Below are 15,380 nucleotides of genomic sequence, written 5' to 3'. Positions count from 1 at the left end.
ATGTATTCCAATTTAAAATGGAGCTATAGTAATACGCATAATAAAAAAACGGTCCAACAATCTTCCAAAATCACCTTTGTAGGCTTTGTATGAAAACCCCTCTCACCCCAAATACGAGGCACTACGGGGTGAGGTGGCTTTTCCTCTTTATCGTCAAAGTTATGAAATGGAACTACCCAAAATAAAATAATAACTAAAATACAAACGTCCGGAACACTTATTATCAGAGATCGGACAAATTTGCGACATTGCTCGCAATAATGTGGACATGACTCCAAAATTGATTAAATAATTAATCATTTAATTAATTTCTTACCTGAGGTTTAATTTTGATTCCTAATCAAGTAATCAATAAATAGCACTTAAATATATTTTTGATATAAACAAATAAGTACCTACAGAAAATTTGGAAAACATACTGATTATTTTTTTAAATAAATTTACATTATAAGAACTCTTTGTGTTATTTATTGATTAGGAATCAAAATTAAACCTCAGGTAAGAAATTAATTAAATGATTAATTATTTAATCAATTTTGGAGTCATGTCCACATTATTGCGAGCAATGTCGCAAATTTGTCCATTCAGTTTTCATATGTAAAAATAAAATGTTATCGAGGTTTGAATTTCAGTTTTGATCCTACTTGCCCCATTTTACGGTACCTACGAGGGTTGTTTGAGAAGTAACTTGGTTTCATATCGAAAAATAATAATATTGCAAATGTATTTATTTTATTTCTCTACGTAATCCCTCCGAAGTTCTACGCACTTATCCCAACGAGTCTGCAACATCTCTATGCCTTCACGGAAGTGCGTTTCTTCAAGGGCCTCGAAATACGCATTGACCTCCCATATAACCTCCTCATCGGACTTAAAATTTCGCCCTAAGAGAAATGTTTTCAGTTTCGGGAAGAGTTGATAGTCCGACGAAGCCAAATCTGGTGAATAAGTAGGGTGTGGAAGAAGTTCCAATCGTAACTCCGACAATTTTTGTGCAGCGACACGACTTGAATGCACCGGAGCGTAGTCATGGTGAAAAATCACATTATTTCTTGCCAAACCTGGACGTTTTTCAGCTATTGCCGCCTGTAACTGATCCAAAAGTGATGCGTAGTATGCTCCAGTTATAGTTTTTCCCTTGGCCAGGTAGGCAATTAAAAGTATCCCTTTGCGTCCCAAAACACAGACGCCATCACCTTTCCAGCAGACGGAATGCATATGGCTTTCTTTGGAGTTGGCTGACCATGACCAGCCCATTGTTTCGACTGATGTTTCGTCTCCGGGATGTAGTGATGGATCCAGGTTCCATCCATAGTAACAAAACGGCGAATAAAATCTGTTGGATTTTTTTAAACACCTGCAAATCTTCAGCAGATGTTCACATGCGAATACGCATTTGTTCTGGAGTCAGTAATCGCGGCACTTACCTTACACAAAGCTTTTTCTTGTGCAAATCGTCGTGTAAAATAAAATGCACCCGCTCAGAAGAGATGTTTGTGGCTTCAGCTAATTCGCGTATTTTCAATCTTCGGTCGGCTAAAACTAAATCATGGATCATGGATTTTATCGATGATTTCGGGTAAAAGTGCTGTTTTCGGAACTCCAGGGCGAGGTGCATCTTTAATGCATGTCCTGCCTCGCTTAAACTCATTTACGCAAAGTCAAATCGTTCCCTAGGAAGGACACGAACTACCCAACGTAGGTAAAATCCTTTTATGGATTTGTTTCACAGTTTTGCCTTCCAAAAAAAGAACTGAAAAACTCCACGAATTCCAATTTTCTCCATTTTCCCGCGTAACTCAGACGAGTTTTGTTTGAACTACTGTCAAATGTCAAATTCCTGCCAAAAATGACATGACGCCACATATTAAATATGTTTAATTACTAAACTAAATCAATACATACAGAGTTGACGCCAACGCCATCTATACGTAGGCGAAACAAGTTACTTCTCAAATTACCCTCGTATATATCTACACCTATGAGTTACTTACTACATTATCTATTAATATTGTGTAATGATTAACATACAAAAATTTTAACAATGTAGGTATAGGTAGGTCGCTACAAAGTATATCAAGATACATTAATGATTAAATTTCTCCTGTATTGTCATCTCAAATACTTTCTTCCGTATTTACACGTTCTACATTCTATTGAATGTTGTTACGTGATTTTCTCTTTTCAATATGACGTGTTGTCCCAGTTTTCCATTACAAAATACCCCTCATTATGATTAAGTTACGTGTTGTCATGTATTCTGTTATATCTGTTATATCTGTTTCTATTTTGTGTTTGTGCTCACGAATAAAATTATTTCTATTCTATTCTATTCTATTCTATTCTATTAAGAGTAAAGGGGAAGGCCGTTTCTCCATACAAAGTAGTCCCTATTTTCCTCTCTGGATATTGACATTGTTGAAAATATTTTTACATAGTTAATTGGATATATATTAACCATATCTATGCCCTATTTTATTTTTTAGATATTTTGATTATGTTTAATTTATGAGCATACATCGGGGTTTCCGGTACGGGAATGATTTCGTGTATTTTTCTACTCCCGTACTTTTATTTGTCATTTAAAGGGTCGTGCGCACACCTTTAAAACCCTACCTTATAGTTGTCAAGACAAGTCTTTAGTCTATTCCCCAAAAAAGAATTTGTGCTTACACGCAGTATCTTTTTGGCGATTTTACGATACTTCGTGTAATGACCACTTAAAAAATATTGAATGAAATACAGTGTTGACAACCGTATTTTAAATGTCATCTCTGACTAATAAGTGAACCATAGACATGTTTTTTTTTTTAATTTCATTTATTCATTCATTTTTTTCCCGCCCATCTCCATTTTTGCTACTTCTTGAATTAAAAATATTTGTTAAATTTACAATTTTATTTCAAAGTAAGTGCTAGGTCGTAGAAAAAGTATTGTATGCAACTTTGTTTAACTGAGTCAAAAATACTTGTAGCGTCATTATTAACAATTTTCGGCTTCGCCTCAAATTCACGCCACTCGCCTTTTTTGACCTCTCTTAAACAACGGTTGCATAAAATACTATTATAACTTTTTTTATTGTAAAATAATTACCAAACTATGAATTAAACGTAGGTAATAAGGTCCAAATGTGCTTAGAAATGTTAAATTAGTATCGTTTTTTACAGTTTTTACCTGTTATTTGGCTAGTATAAAACATTCCCGCACCGAAAACCCCGATGTTTGTGTTATGAGCGACAAACATTCATACAATGATTTCATGCTCAGATGGCAGAGCGCTGGAATATCGATCCAGAGGCCGTGAGTTCAAGTCTCACACAAGACAGTAATTTTTCCACTTTTAAATTTATTCTAAGCTTAATAGCATCGGTCGCAGACGTTTCTGCTTGTAAAAAATTAAATTAGATTTCATACAAATTGTTAAATGCTTCCAGCTCTTATAATAATTAGCTGCGGTTGATATACAACAAATAGTTTCAAAATATTTTCAATAATGTCAATATCCAGGGAGGAAAATGGGGACTACGTTTGTATGGAGAAAGGGCCGTATCCTTTCCTCTTAAGAGACCGGTATCGATTTTAGTCGCAAAAATATAAAATTGATAGATTTAGTCGATGAAATTGTACACCTATTGTTACGTAATAGAAATAACAAGTACTGGTTTCTATTAGCACGTCTTCTTATCTTGCACTTTTACAGATCATTTTTTTTGAAAACAGACTCACTAAATTAGTAATGATTTTTTTTTCTGATGGACGTTTAGGTAAACGCGCGTACAGTACTGATTTAGTCGATCTTATTTGTTAATTTTGTAACATTTGGACTGCTAAAAATGGTAATTTTGTATTACACATATCCTGTACTCCAACTTTTATACACTACATGTTTTTTATATGATATTGAACAAGAGTAAATGAAAGTTATACGAAATCAATTTTCACCAGAAATTACTACAAAACAAGTGAATATTTTTCGTGAAAATCGACTTAATTTCAACGTAATTTTGATACTTAAATAATCTACAACATTTACTGAATCTGTTCTTATACATCATTTTGTATAATTTACCACTATAATTTTTTGATGAATTTTTAAAAACTGCCCCTTCTCGTCAAAATATATTGCCGGTGACGCACGCTCGGCACGAGCGGCTCGGGACCTCATTATTAAAAGGCAAGATGAAAAGACGTGCTAATAGAAACCAATACTTGTTATTTAGATATTACGTAACAAAAGGTGTACAATTTCAACGACTAAATCTATCGATTTTACATTTTGGCTCTAAAATCGTTAACGGGCTCTTAAGGAGTAAGTTATTTATGATGTCGCTTGATGGATTGATGCAGTTACGTAAAAGTTTTGGATCATGACGTTTTTTACTAAGAATAAATATGTTTTGCTCATCTAGTTATTCTTTAATGTATAAATTAGAGCTTTTTAGATCAAAATGTAATGAAATAGGTACTTATTGTTGAACACTCTACGATACCCAGTTCTAATGAGAGTATTGGCGTAGGCACTAGTTTTTACGAAAGCGACTGCCATCTGACCTTCCAGCCCAGAGGGGAAAGTAGGCCTTGTTGTGATCAGTCCGGTTTCCTCAAGATGTTTTCCTTCACCGAAAAGAGACTGGTAAATATCAAATGATATTTGATAAAGACAAAGTCACCTTAACAAGAGAAATTTTCCCTCTATGTCTAGTCGACTTTGTGTGAAATCAATATAGGAAACGCATTACCTGCAGCATCTATTGTTTTTTTTTATGTAGGCAAGTTATGGAGAGTGAAGTTTTCAAACGAAAGTTTGTGACATTAGACGAACATTAACTACTTTGTAAATATTGTTGTTTATCCTAATATCAGAATAAATTCTGTGTGGCAAATGCAAATGAACAAACACTTATGTGCATAACGTTTGCCGAATAATATTGTGTATATACATATATTATACACCACTATAACTACTATAGTTTTGGCCAATAATTAATATTACCTAAATGTATTGATATTATAGGTACCTATTGTAATAATGTCTTGAATTAGTAAAATAATATCAAAGACATGACATAACAGGTAATTGGTACACATACCTACGTCTTAAATGACTAAAAAGAACACAATAATAGAATATTACCATTATTGTATAACTGGTTTAACAATGGCCTACTCGCATATTTTGGTCTCAGCGATTGGACATGGACAACGCAAACACTTTTGCGGTGCACCGCACTTTAGATTTGGTTGAGTCGCGGAGGTTTTACGAACTTATAAGAGCTTATAATATCTAGACCAGACTGAGTGACTAACGGCGCGATTCGGGAAATGAATCAGAGATTCACTAGATATGAAATAGTAAAGATATGTGACGTTCCACGGGGCAAAAGGTACCTTATGGCGGTCGCAATGATAATGGAGCGGCGTTAATAATAGCGTAATCGCCAACCGCCATAAGGTACCTTTTTCCGTGGAACGTCACATATCTTTACTATTTCACGCTCCCGACCCGTGGTCCAACCGCTATGTCCAACTAGACTAGTGAATCTCCAACTCATTTCCCGAATCGCGCCGTAGAATTCAAATGTTACACTGACAAACACAAACAAACAAAAAATAACAATTTAACCCACATTATTTAAACTCTAAAGTTATTTAAGGAAGAAAAAGTCAATGAACATAAGGCACTTCTACACAATTCATAACTGCACTATAAATATAACATTACAGTGCTATTTAATTCGCTATCTGATACGAGTATGACCTACAGACATATAAATGCATCTTGCTCGCAATGTTACAGTATCATTCAAGATTCCTTTCTGATCGAAAGATAAATCTAAGTGATAATGTTGATCAAATGATCACCTATGTAACTATAGTTATTTGTTTTACAAGAGAGCAAAGTTGTTGCTTAACTCCACGTGATAGTTGTTACTAATTATAAAATGTCGATACCCATCAAGTGAAAGATTACAAAGATTTTTTCACCTCAGCAGCTCGAACAAAGGTACTTTGGTACTTAAAAACAGTGAGCAAAATCGCATTTTGCTCACTGAGTGAGACAAAATGAGCAAAATGCGATTTTGCTTACTGTTTTTAAGTAGCAAAGTACCCTTGTTCGAGCTGTATAGGTGAAAACTTAATTGTTGGTATATCTTAAGAAAACATGAGTGAATAGAGGTAAGTGATGAAAAAGGAATACATTTTTCGGGTTCTCTAATATGTTCTCACTGCTGAGGTGAAAAGTTTTGTGAACTACACGAGATCAAAGTTATTTACATCTCGTGCGCTTTTGAGTCCCTTACTACGCTCAAGATTCTAAATTAGATAGAATCTGTCGCTTGCACGGGACTCAAAATAAGCACTCGAAGAAATATCAAACTTTGATCTCTTGTTGTACAAATAACTATTTTAAAGTGAAATCTTGAGCGGTTAAACAAATTTTGCCGCCGAGTGAAGTAAAACACAACATTTTGCACTACCAACACGAGGAAAATACTGAACTGAAGTAAACATTATACAAATCAAATCCAAATGTTTACCCAATGGTTCCCTTCACTGCTCTGTTGGATGACAACCATTATTGATTCCCGCACATCTCCTCATTTACAACTCATTGGAAAGGCAGCCTAATTATCTATCTAAGTTTCTTCTTACTCAGTAATGACATTCACAACAAGGACACTTAAAGCTTTATTTACATCGCTATTTAAAACTGAATCTTATATTTACTCAGTTAAAGTTGAATTTAAAGTAAATTATAAAATCCTTTATGTCTAAGAATTTCTTCACCACGCCACGGTTCATTAAGTGGAGATCTCTCTCGAGACCAACAGTTTGTGTAAATGATAGTAATTCATGCACCATTGCTCTTTACGAGTCAGACCAATAAGTAATTGTTAATTAACTTTGCTTTTTAATAGCTAATGATGGATTCTCATGTTGTGATGTCACACTATTATAATTCATAATTATATAATAGGTATTGTTATTGTTTCATACACTAGTACAGGGGTCGGCAAACGGCGGCTCTTTACAGGTATACTGCCGTATTCGAACCTCAAGATATTCACAAGAGACGACACGTACTAGATCCATTCTAGATACGTTATAGTTTATATTTCAACTAGTTCTCTTTTGCAGCGCAATTCGGGCAACCAATGTTACTTTTACGTTAGATAGAGTTAGATATCTATTAGATGTGAATTGGGTCTCTAAGTCATATCTTGTGGAAATCGTTCAAGAGTATCTCCAGAATCGCGCAAATGTCAAACTTGACAGGTTAGATCTTAAACATATCGTTATCGTATCTTGGTGATGTCTAAAAGATATCTAATAGAAGTAATAGATGTCTATTTCAAAATCCGAATCGGGCCCACAATCAACCAAAAATAATCACACTTTAAACTCACTTTTTCAACTCACGTGAGTTGAAAAAATTAACGATGCGGTGTGATAGAAAGTGCCGGATTAATCCAGTGCGGCACCTGTAGGAAATTCTATCATGGGGCCCATGGATTGTTTTAATTATGTCGGATAAAGTGGACGAAGTGCCAGTTTACGCGGCCACAATGCGTATTAGGGGACCCACTGATTAACATCAGTGGGCCTCTTTAGGTGCGCGGGGCCCCAAACGCGCGGGGCCCTTGCATTTGCTACTTTTGCCACGTGGCTAATCCTCCACTGATTAAAAGGGCTTCCTAGGATTGCTTATGCTGGGAACCTGAGTAACCTTTAAACTATGATTCTTGCTTATAACAAACAGGACAATTAATTAAATTTATTAATTCAATGATATTATATAACCATAGATAGGACTCATACTTGAGGAGCACAAAAAATACTTCCATATTGATTTCTGTGCCTACGAAGAAATCTGTTATTTTTGATTATTTTTTCTCATTCCATCCATCTTTGTCACACACGTTGTTAAACATAAGGTCGGGTCGTCTCTTTCTCTTTCGGTGTGCGGGAGCTCGTTAGCACGTGCACATTTCTCGCTTGTTCAGCCGCGACTAAAGGCAACTTGTCCAATTTGTCACAAGGTAAGCGCTTCAATTTTGGAACGCCTATAACCTATCGTGAGTTATAAATCATTGATTTAATTCAGGTAAATCATGTAGGTATAATCTTACTTGTTTCAATGAGGTCGCCACGCTGGTCGCTCTAGACTACTCTAGAGGGCCAACCGGGAACATCGAAGTTCGATATATAATTGCAGATATATTTCTCTGTCACTCTAATAAACTACGCCTTATTGGAGTAAAAGAGCAATATATATGCCCGCAATTTGCGAACTTCGGTGTTCGCGGTTGTAAAACCAATATTAGCAAGCCTTTGGTCATACGAGTTATACGAGTATGGCTTATTATTATTACGTAATCCATATACCATTTTGATATCAATGACTTGTAGTAGAAATTTCACGAAATTGCCTATAATGTGTTATTCCTGTATGTCCCAAAATAAGCCTGCGCCGTATGTTTTATTTAGAGTTCCGTACCCAAAGGGTAAAAACGGGACCCTATTACTAAGATTCCACTGTCCGTCTGTCTGTCTGTCCGTCTGTCCATCTGTCTGTAACCAGGCTGTATGTCATGAACCGTGATAGCTGATAGTTGAAATTTTCACAGATGATGTTTCTGTTGCCGCTATAACAACAAATATTAAAAAGTACGGAACCCTCGATGGGCGAGTCCGACTCGCACTTGTCCGGTGTTTTTTGTTTCGAGCCGGAAGGTTGACTACTTATTGCATTAAGCACCTTTCAGACACATTGATGCGTAAACGGCATATCGTGCACACGAAACTAAAACAATTTCCGTACTATGGCACAGGGCGGACACGCCATACATCAAAAATCATTTGCGTTTATATGTGTGCACGGCACGTCTGTACACGCGTCATTGTGTATGTGTGGTATAAGTCGCTTTGCTGAGAGTACGTCAGAAGTCCGCCAGATTCATGTCGCGGGGCGAGGTAATGCGAGTCGGGGCGGGGCGGTGCGTGGCCGTTCTGTATGATTCTGTGACTATGGCGTGACCACCTTGAGGGCTTACCGTGAACCACGAACGAAGTTTTGCCTCCCTGTCTCACTTACGTTACGTATGAATTTACAAGAGCGATAGTGATGCAAAACTTCGTTCATGCTCTGTGGCCAATAGAAATACCACCAAAGTGATAAAGGAAATTGACTGTGTTTTTCATAATACCTGCGATATAATTAAAATTAAATGTCAAAAAAAACTAGTTCGTTCCTACATTTTTTTATGCAATTTATACAAGGCAATAAACCGGAATGGCTTTATAGCGACGATCAATAAAAAAAATTGTAAAAAAACTCGCAAGCAGCCACTGAATTACCTACTCTATTTTAATATTAATTAATTAATTAATAAAAATATTTATAATCATTTTATACTGAATAGTTTTCAATTTATATTCATTTCCAGATTAAATTAGAAAAAAATATGAGACAGTAAAAAAATCCATGCCTTGACAGTACTATTTTTGTGAGCAACTTTGAAGAATTATAATATAGCTGGTCAAGCAGATCTTGTCAGTAGATTAATTAAAAATTAAAAAGCACGACTGCAGTTTAAGAGCGAACTGAAAAGCTAAAAATAATTTTTAGTTGTGTTAGGTACTCAACTTAATGAATGTAATATATAATATATAGGTAAGTGTTCTTTCAGGGTCGTAAACAGCAAACGGAAAAGTTTAGGCTCATTTAGGATCGTGACTGTACCTGCATATTTTATTTCGATTGCAGTCGGGGACCTTGATATATTGAATTTTTCCCATTCACAGGTCCCCGACTGCATCGAAATAAAATATACAGGTACAGTCACGACCCTAAATGAGCCTAAACTTTTCCGTTTGCTGTTTACGACCCTGAAAGAACACTTACCTATATATTATATTTTAAATTCATTAAGTTGAGTACCTAACACAACTAAAAATTATTTTTAGCTTTTCAGTTCGCTCTTAAACTGCAGTCGTGCTTTTTAATTTTTAATTAATTTATTTTATTTTATACATTTTAGTGACCATACAAACCAACCACATTTTTTATATGATTTAAGGCACTTAAGTTGCTTCAAGGAGCTTTCATCATGTTGATATTTGATATGTTAGCATAAAACGTGCTTAAAAACCTAAATAGGTCGGACCCAAAAACCGGACATATTGAAAAGTGATATGGCTTAATATCTCTGCAACTACATAATTATTTCCCATTAGTTGGCTTTCGGGCTTCGCAATTAAGATACTTAGGGAAGCTGCAGAAAACATGCACCTTTCTTACGTTCCGGCCCTTCGGTCCTACGCGAAGCTCGGCCTTCGGCCTTTGCAATTAAGAATCTTGGGGAAGCTACAGAAAACGTGCATCTTTCTTACGCTCTGGGCCTTCTGCCCTACGCGAAGGTCGGCCTTCGGCCTTCGCAATTAAGAAACTTGGAAAAGCTGCAGAAAGCGTGCACCTTTCTTACGCTCCGGGCCTTCGGCCCTACGCGAAGCTCTGCCTTCGGCCTTCGCAATTAAGATTCTTGGGGAAGCTGCAAAAAACGTGCACCTTTCTTACGCTCCGGGCCTTCGGCCCTACGCGAACCTTCGGCCTTCGCAATTAATACTTGGGGAAGCTGCAGAAGGCATGCACCTCTCTTACGCTCCGAGACTCCGGCCCTACGCGAAGCTCGGCCTTCGGTATTTACAATTAAGAAACTTGGGGAAACTGCAAAAAGCGTGCACCTTTCTTACGCTTCGGGCCTTCGGCCCTACGCGGAGCTCGGCCTTCGGCTTTCGTTATTAAAATACTCGTGGAAGTCACAGGAAGAGCCCATCTGTCTTAAGCTCCCAGTCTTTGCTTCTCGTAAAATATTGTTTCACAACAGTAGCACGTGTGCTCCGGGATTTGCAAAATTTGTCGTGCGAAATTAAAATCATCATCAAAGACCTGCCTTCTACAGTCATGATAATAGTGTCTTCTATTCAAAGTCTCAAGTTAAATCTTATAATAAACAGCACAATATTATGTTTATTCAGAGTACCTGAGCATTTCTCAAATAATTTGTACATTTCGATCACATCTTAGATTTCTATAAAAATTGGTATGCTGGTAAAGTACCTACATGAAGCTGAACAATTTCCACCATATTTCCCAAAATGTCCAAGAAAGTTTGTATGAAACATTCCTTTTTTGTTACCAAATGTGTAAGGAAATCTGGTTACCAGAAAAAATGTTCATGTAGGTACTTTACCAGCATACCAATTTTTATAGAAATCTAAGATGTGATCGAAATGTACAAATTGTTTGAGAAATGCTCACCTAGTCAATCGTTCAAACCGTTCCTTTCGTATTTGACACTTTCGCAATTGAAAATAACGTAAGCGCCACGTATGACGTTGTCGTATATAGCTGCAAAGAGAAATGTCATTAGCGCGATGTAGAACATTTCGTATTTTCTCTCCAACGATACAATTAAACATATAACTTATATATATTCATATGATCGCCTTAAAAAATCCTTTCTTTTAATATCCCATTCAATAGATTTAGACAATTCATTTATCTTTGCGTTATACTTATATTTTGTAAAATCTTGTCCTACCAAATGAATAGTTTAAACCATATTTTGTGTACAGTTTTAGAATCGTCTTTCAAAATCCTTTATTTTAATACCCAACTCGATAGGTTTATAAGTTTTATTTTTGTTTCGGTTGCACAATTTGCAATGCATAATCCGCCATATTGGTTTTGTGATGACGTCACATAGCCTATGTTACTCGGGATGACGTAAGGATTCCAATGATATCTCAAACACCTAAATCGGTTCAGGCACTTAGCTGTTACGGTGTAACAAAGAAACTTACATACCCACATACAAACATGAACCCTGAAAACAATACACTCTTTTTTTGGGGCAGTCGTGTAAAAAAGGCGGCAAATTTGAAAAATGTAGGCGCGAAGGGATATCGTCCCATAGAAAATTTGAATTTCGCGCCTTTTTTTACTGACAAGATTTGCTTGACCAGCTAGAAATTAATATTTACCTACATCTAAAATCTCGCAAGACCAAGATATAATTATGTTGAATCTATTCATTATCACAGCTTCAACATATCCGCTATTCACTTTCCAAACTAGTTTTACTCTCAAGCTGCAAACTCTACCTATTATCTCCAAAACTCGCTAAACGAAGTCGAAAGCATTCGCGATAAGTGAAAGCAAAACAAGACTAAAACTACCAGCTAATGGCGATCGATTATCAATCTTCCTGCTACTTATATAAGATTCCATTTGGATCGTGTTCCTTAAACAGTTTGTCATGTTTTTTGTTTGATGATTCTTATATAAAGGGATGTAGGTTCAAAATAAGAAGACGGTTAAACCAATTGCGATAGACTCATTCATAATTTTGGTATTACACGTGTTGCTTTATATATATATTGTTATTTAAAAATGAACTTTATATTCTTTACAGTACAGATGATATTCGATTTTTTAGATGGTGCTAGTAAGTTCAACAATAACAATAAAGCAATACATTTATTCTCATGACAGGTTGAACGAGTTAGATCTAATATGTACGGCACAAAAGGTGTTTAGAAGTCCGCAAAACACAGAACTATTATAATATTGCGGGCATCTTCCTCTGTCACTAATTACGCCTTCATTGGAGTAAAAGAGATAGATCCCCGCAATTTGCGAACTTCGATTTTCGCGATTATAGCCCTGATAGCTGGCACACTGAACGGAGCTGATTACTGTATTTAGACTATTTAGTAGATAGTACCTAGACTAGACCTAGATATTTCTAGAATCTGTGCGGAAAGAGAAGAGTAGTGGAATGTATGGGGCCCAATACAATCCACGACTCTCCACTTTCCGAACAGACTACTAGAGATAGTAGAAGTACTATTCATAATAATGTAACTGTATCCTATATAGCATCATTGGCTATATCATTGGCAGGACCAGGTAGTGAATAAAAATATCTACTACCTGCTCCTGTCAGTGGAACCTTTTTTTTTTTAATTAATTTTGTTTTTTTTTTGTTTGTTTTTGCTGATTTTTAACTAACATAGCCTTTTTTAAGTTTGTAATACAACTAACATTTTTATGGACATACTTAGTCTGAAATAAACGATTTTTATTTTTATTTTTTATTTATATTGGCTAAGTTCCAATTTGACTCTAGAATTTGACAGAAGATGACGTGTCTAGAATCTATCATATTCACATAATTAACGAACAAAACGTCCTCTTAAGACCTTCGTGTAAATCAGTCGAGTCTGAGGGGCTACCGCGAAAACCGAAATTCGCAAATTACGGGGATCTTTCTCTTTTACTCCAATGCAGGTGTAATTAGAGTGACAGAGAAAAATGCCCGCAATTTGCGAAATTCGATTTTCGCGGTTATAGCCCTGTGCGGAATGAGAAGAGTTGTGGAATGTATTGGGCCCCATAAATTTATATGAAAATGTGTGTAGTGACGTTCACGGTCAACTCACCTACTTTTTATGTTTCAATCCAATTTATTAAATAGACATAGTATTTAAAAATAACTGCTATATAAGTTTCTAATAATTATCTGGTGCTTTATTTCGTGCACGGTGTGAAATAATTTATTTTAAGTAGAGGAAAGTACCCAATTACCTACTGCTAAAGTGAATAATATTCAGTAATTTCCAATCCGCAATTTTCATAGACTGTAAATTAGGAAAAAGCAAACCTTATAACCCACGTCACCTTGACTCCAAAGTCCAAATAATGAATGATTTATTGTCAGTAAATCATCAGGAAACAACTTTTCTGGCTTACTGACCTTTCACAAGACAAATATTTCTCCACGTGATCGTTTCCTACGTCAAAAAATTCTATAGCTTTAAGTACACTTAATCGTTTCTTCAAAATCCCTGCTTTAAAGACTAATAATATATTATATTTCCAATTTGCATACCTAACATGTTTTTTGGTCCAACAGATCTCATTGGCCATTCAGCACGCTAACGCTGCCAGCGTAATGGGGACATTTGAGCTAGGTACGATTCGTGGTGGTTATTTTGTTCAACTTAGATTAATTTGAAACCACGGGTGACCCTGCTGGCTCATTCCTAGGCCAAAGAATAGGCATAGCTATTCAGCGTGGGAATGTAGCCAGCCTTATGGGCACTCCGCAGGGGACAGATCTGGGGGACCTAAGATAGGTGGAAGTTTTATATTTTATTTTATTAGTTTTAATTTATTTAGCTTATACTTAATTTTAATAATAGTTTATAAGTTTTGTTTGTGTTAATAAATGTCATTATAAGAAATAATGACGAAGCTTGTTGCGGATACGATCATTGGTATGTTTGCGACGAAGCATGTTGCTGATTTGCATTCGTTGCCACCGGATGAAGTATTTTTTACACGACTGCCCCAAAAAAAGAGTGTATTGTTTTCAGGGTTCATGTTTGTATGTGGGTATGTAAGTTTCTTTGTTACACCGTAACAGCTAAGTGTCTGAACCGATTTAGGTGTTTGAGATATCATTGGAATCCTTACGTCATCCCGAGTAATATAGGCTATGTGACGTCATCACAAAACCAATATGGCGGATTATGCATTGCAAATTGTGCAACCGAAACAAAAATAAAACTTATAAACCTATCGAGTTGGGTATTAAAATAAAGGATTTTGAAAGACGATTCTAAAACTGTACACAAAATATGGTTTAAACTATTCATTTGGTAGGACAAGATTTTACAAAATATAAGTATAACGCAAAGATAAATGAATTGTCTAAATCTATTGAATGGGATATTAAAAGAAAGGATTTTTTAAGGCGATCATATGAATATATATAAGTTATATGTTTAATTGTATCGTTGGAGAGAAAATACGAAATGTTCTACATCGCGCTAATGACATTTCTCTTTGCTATATACGACAACGTCATACGTGGCGCTTACGTTATTTTCAATTGCGAAAGTGTCAAATACGAAAGGAACGGTTTGAACGATTGACTAGGTGAGCATTTCTCAAACAATTTGTACATTTCGATCACATCTTAGATTTCTATAAAAATTGGTATGCTGGTAAAGTACCTACATGAACATTTTTTCTGGTAACCAGATTTCCTTACACATTTGGTAACAAAAAAGGAATGTTTCATACAAACTTTCTTGGACATTTTGGGAAATATGGTGGAAATTGTTCAGCTTCATGTAGGTACTTTACCAGCATACCAATTTTTATAGAAATCTAAGATGTGATCGAAATGTACAAATTATTTGAGAAATGCTCAGGTACTCTGAATAAACATAATATTGTGCTGTTTATTATAAGATTTAACTTGAGACTTTGAATAGAAGACACTATTATCATGACTGTAGAAGGC

General features: G+C 35.7%; 1 protein-coding gene across 1 annotated transcript in view; it reads right to left on the bottom strand.

The window, feature by feature from the left end:
• LOC134657554 (uncharacterized) overlaps positions 1-15,380 on the bottom strand; it is a 63,342-nt gene that overhangs the window by 7,256 nt on the left and 40,706 nt on the right. The window lies entirely within an intron of this gene.

The sequence above is a fragment of the Cydia amplana genome, chromosome 20 (assembly GCF_948474715.1).
Source record: "Cydia amplana chromosome 20, ilCydAmpl1.1, whole genome shotgun sequence".
NCBI lineage: Eukaryota > Metazoa > Arthropoda > Insecta > Lepidoptera > Tortricidae > Cydia > Cydia amplana.
This window is presented reverse-complemented; position numbering and strand designations above follow the sequence as displayed.